Source organism: Camellia sinensis, chromosome 5, assembly GCF_055761805.1.
Source record: "Camellia sinensis isolate YWXY chromosome 5, ASM5576180v1, whole genome shotgun sequence".
NCBI classification, from domain to species: Eukaryota; Viridiplantae; Streptophyta; class Magnoliopsida; order Ericales; family Theaceae; genus Camellia; species Camellia sinensis.
Genome location: NC_138965.1, coordinates 215,953,589 through 215,958,970, shown reverse-complemented (window position 1 = coordinate 215,958,970; position 5,382 = coordinate 215,953,589). Strand labels below are relative to the sequence as shown.

Here is a 5,382-nt window from a genome sequence, read left to right as displayed (position 1 = left end):
AATCTGATGAAATTATGTACTTGGAATTATAAGATCAATCCCATTTTTCATAAATGATCAACGGATATTGATATACAAAATAAACTATTTGAATGATTAGAGTGGGACCATGGGATTCATAAGCTCCAAACTTCTCTCTTGGTTCCTAGAAAAATACCATACCACAGAAGTCAACTGGGAATTTTTTTTTTAATTTTTTAACCTCATGGTGGGCTAGCCTCCTGAGAATTGCTGGAGTTACTGTGCTGACCTTGTCATCCTCAGCTTCCCCAGCAATTTAATAATTAGTTTGCTTGACTTGCCTCGTTACTAGGCCTAGTTTGGGAAGATTGAAAAAAGACAAAAAGTCAAAAAGTCACTATCCTATTTAAGTCACATCATCTTATTTAAGTCACATCACCTCTCTAACACATCACTTCAAACCCAACCCAAACCCAATCCATATTTCATAAAAAGTCAAAAAGTGTACTTATTTAGTCTTCTCAAACTAGGCCTAAATTTCAAACTGCTTCCAATGGAAGCTCAGTCCTGCAAATTTGTCCTATAAAACCCATCTCCCCAAAATGGACAGGATTTAAGCAAACCAACTACAATCCTCAAAAAAATGTTTGAACAATGTTTGCTCTATCAAATATGCTTTCAACAACATCAGTTCTATCAACATGCACCACTTTCGCAGCCTCGTCGATGCTGGTCCAGTCTGTTCTCAATGAAGTCCAGGCCATGACCAAGCAGCTTATACCACAGCAACTCCATGACAAAATCTTATCCAAAATGGGAGGCCTCCTGGGAAACTTTTCATCCCAGATGATTCTCGTCATTGATGAGACCGATGGGCTCTCCTTCAATGAAATGTTCGAGGTGTCCGAGATCTATTTGCGCCTAAAAATCAGCCCTACAGTTGAACGGCTTAAGGTGTCCAAAGTGCCAGGAGAGAAGGACCTCTGTGTCAGCATCAACCAAGGGGAAAAGATTGTGGATACATTCGAAGGTGTCCAACTCACTTGGCAAATGATATGTATTGAGACACAAAAGACAAGCACTGATTATGAAGGTGGCTTTGAAACAAACATGGTGGAGCGTAGATCAATTGAGCTCTGCTTCCACAAGAAATACAGGAAAATGATACTAAGCTCTTACTTGCCACATGTATTGGAGAGGTCAAAAGCAATGAAAGAAGAAAACAAGGTAGTGAAATTGAACTCATGTTATGGAGCATGGGATTCAATCAATCTAAACCATCCATCCACTTTTGACACATTGGCAATGGATCCAACACTGAAGAAGGAGGTCATAGACGAGTTGGACAGGTTTGTGACAAGAAAAGACTTCTACCGGTGAGTTGGGAAGGCATGGAAACACGGGTACTTGTTGTACGGGCCCCAGGGACGGGCAAGTCCAGCTTGATTGCTGCCATGGCTAACCATTTGAAGTTCCATATATATGATTTGGAGCTCACAAACCTCCAAGGCGATGCAGAGCTTAGAAGACTTCTAATCTATACTGCAAATAAATCAATTCTGGTGATTGAGGATATTGATTGCAGCAGCAATTTTCAGAACCGACAAGCTGGAGGATACAACAATAGTGACAGTCAGGTGAGTCTAACTATTTACTCTCCAAGAAACACCTATAGTTCTTGAACCTGCTACAACGGCTACATTAGCTAGTACCATGTATAAGAGGGGGCACAGGTCCCCAAAATCCATGCCACCTATCCCAATGCACTCCTATCCATACGACCGTGTCTTGAAATTCCTGTGTTTTTGTGACTCCAATGGTCAAAGGATCCCTGGCCATTGAAGAATTTGCCATAAACCTAACTTCAAGTCTCTTTGCCATAAACCTAACTTCAAGTCTCTGCCCAAGCTTAAAACACTCTTTTCACCAGCTTCTTACTATTATAACTTAACAACTGTTTCACTTTCTTCTTGACAGTTGACACTATCTGGGCTGCTTAATTTTATTGGTGGGCTTTGGTCAAGTTGCGGTGATGAGAAGATAATCATATTTACAACCAATCACAAAGACAGACTAGACCCAGCATTGCTGAGACCTGGTCGCATGGACATGCACATCCATATGTCTTATTGCACTCCTTATGGGTTTAAGATACTTGCTTCTAACTACCTTGGCATAAACAATCACTCCATGTTTGCTGAAATAGAGAACCTTGTGACAGAGGTGGAGGTAACCCCAGCAGATATTGCAGAAGAACTCATGAAAAGCGATGAAGCAAACATAGCTCCAGGAGGACTCATCAAGTTCTTACACAAGAAGAAAACAGAACATGCTAAAGCCAATGCTGAAGAAGAAAAAGAAGTCAGTGAACAAGCAATAGAAAGCCCAGGAAACAAAGGAGCTGAAAATAAAGTGAGGAAAAATAATGGGAAGAAGCAGAAGATGAGGGAATTCAGGAAAATGCGAGCATTGTATTTGCCTATGCAAGCCAAATAATGTTTTATGTAATAATTGCAGGCTCTAATAATTAGTATAATCCTAATTAATGAAGTAAATGATTTCATAGTAGCAGAAGTAAAACCAAGCAAGATCTACAGAGTTGATTTTCATGCGAACGCAGCTTATTTGTTTCCTGTTTTGGTGCCTAAAATGAACAATACGGACCAAACAAATTTGATGCTCATATAATTGTCTCCTAATTTCCTTAAACTCCAAACCAATATCAAGGACTCACAGATGTCAACCATAACTTCTTGAAATTCCTATTGTCAATGAAACCCCACAGCAATCAGCAACCGCGAGTACTCACAAAAATCATGTGAGATAATGAAAGTACCCCCACCATATTTCTCTCGGCTAGACATTCTGTCAGACACCTAAACTGCAAAACCAAAAATTACTCCTTCAGACTCGAGAATTGTATAGAGACGATAATAATAAGGTAAAGCGCCAATATTCCTCTCAGGTAGACATTCTATCAAACACCAAATCCAAACTGTAAGTATACAAAAAGCCATGGCGTAATTAAGTACCCGCCATATTTCACTCAGCTAGGCATCCTGTCATCAAACACTCCAACTACAGAACCAAGATAACACCTCAACAACATACACCGAGACAATAGCAAAACCTAAATAAGAGCATTTTCCTTTTGGACATTTCGTTGAACACCTGAACCGCATAATTCTAGACTCGAGAATTGGTCAGGGGCCGCGCGAAAGCACAAATTATGACGTAGGCTCCACCAACTTGGGTAGACCTTAGGCGGGCACCCCTCCTCAAGTGCAATGGAGGTCACCAACCTAGGCCATGGGCGTTGTTGATCGCCCATTAACCCCGTCCAGGTAAGTATGTTCGAACGTACCTCATCTCTCTCTCTTTACTCTATGCCTCTTCCTCTCCTCTTCTACTTTGTTTTCAATGTGGGATCATTTTCTAGTATAGTTGGATACAGGAGTCTTGAGTTTATAGAACCCCACTTAAAATTGCTTCCATACTTATGGAATTGGGGTCACTGTTGTGTCTTATTATGCCTCATTTTGTGGTGCATTATGAGTTTATTTTTATAATCTGAACTGTTCATATTGTAAGATTTGTTGAGTACTTCATGCCTATCAAAAATTATATTAATCGAATACCAATAACTATATGATTGATAACCAAAAAAATAAACAAGAAAATTTTCTTTTGAAAAATAGTAAAAAAATATGCAATTCGATCCTATAGTTATTGATATCCTATTAATATGATTTTTGGTAGGCTTGAAGTACTCAACAAATCTTACAAAATGACGGTTCATATCATAAAAATAAATTCATAATGCATTTCAAAATGAGGCACAACAGTCACTTCCAAGTCCTATATATTAGTTGTACTTCAAAAAAAGAAAGTTTTTTTTTTTCCTCATTTTCAAATTATTTGCTGCTTTTTATAGCTTAAAATTAGTTCAAGTTTGTGCATTTTAGTTGTGCGGTTTTTTATTTTATTTTTTTGATGTTTTTGGAAACGAAACAAGTGGTGCGGAATCATAATTGTTTTTAGTTTGTGCGCAACTATTTTTTATTTTTATTTTAAAATAATTTTGTAGTGTTTTTTTTAAATTTGGATTGTTTTCAAAAAGAACTAGCCTATCACCCGTGCTATGCACGGGATAATTATAAATATTTATATTTGTTTTAGATTTTTTTAATAAATAAATTATGTTTTTTAAGATTTTTTTCTTATCACTAACCATAATGTATGGGAGAAGTTGAAAAATGTATTGCAGTAACTATACACGAATTGTATCTATAATTATTTGTATGAGGGGATTTTAAATACTGATCAGGAGATTTTGACCAAATCAATAATTGCAGACATGTGAATTGAAAAAATTTAATAAATACTAATCATGGAATTTTGACTAAATCAATAAATGTTGAGTTTTTTTTTTTAAATAAAAAATTTTAAAAATTCAGATTGGGATATTGAAACTCCCATAGGTCTTGGGGTTAAAAACTCCATTTTGCTTAATAGATAGATAGATAGATAGATAGATAGATAGATATATCTTTTTACTTTTATTTTTATTTTTGTGTGTTTTCTATTCGGGTATTTTTTTTTCAATTTATTTAAAATGGAGTTGTGGGTATCTTTTTTTTTTAAATTTAATTTATTTGTGATTTCTATTTGTTTTTAATTATTATTATTTAGGTAAGTTATGATGTGAGTTAAATATGTGATAGACATGTGAGTTTTATTGATTTAAAGTTTATTTAGATAAACTTTAAAGGTTTTTTTTTAATTTTTTAGTTTTTTTGGTTATGTTATAATATAATATATAAAATATAGGTAGATATCTACAACTTTAATAGAAAATATTATCTGATTTTTGGGGGAAGAGAAAATGAATGCAAGTTTTAATATTTTTTTTTTTTGAAAATTTGTGAAAGAGATTAGGAGGGAGAGATTATGAAATATTTTTGTTATTAAATAAATAACTCAGTCAATAGTTTTTTTAATCTATTTTGTAAATTAAAAATCAATAATTTTGGAAAATTAATTAATTTGTCCTATTAAGTGATTTAAAATTTTGATAGATATACATAAAAAAAATACATAATTATATTATTAAATCATAATTCAAATTTAGATGTTATATCTTTTTGAGATCTATAGTTAAATTCTTATCTTTTTATTTTTTATTTTTGTGTGTAACCATAGTATATGAGAGAAATTGAAAAGGGTGTTGCAATAATTATGAGAGAAGTCAAAAGGGATTGTAGGTTGGGAGAAGTCAATAAATGCTGAGGTTGGGGTGGGGGAAGTCAATAAATGTTGAGTTTTTTTTTTTTTTAAAATCAAAAAATTAGAAAATTAGGATTAGGAGATTAGAGCTCCCACAGGTCATGGGATTAAAAACTCCATTTTGCTTAATATATA

The 5,382-nt window shown here is 34.5% G+C and overlaps 2 pseudogenes across 1 annotated transcript; one reads left to right on the top strand and one right to left on the bottom strand.

Annotated features, from left to right (window-relative positions):
• The first annotated feature begins 612 nt into the window (after positions 1-612).
• On the top strand, positions 613-2,644 carry LOC114311483 (AAA-ATPase At3g50940 pseudogene; annotated as a pseudogene). The gene is made up of 2 exons (XR_014331242.1): positions 613-1,598; positions 1,939-2,644. The product of XR_014331242.1 is annotated as an AAA-ATPase At3g50940 pseudogene (transcript).
• Positions 2,645-3,170: 526 nt separating this feature from the next.
• On the bottom strand, positions 3,171-3,313 carry LOC114311487 (U1 spliceosomal RNA; annotated as a pseudogene).
• Positions 3,314-5,382: the final 2,069 nt, after the last annotated feature.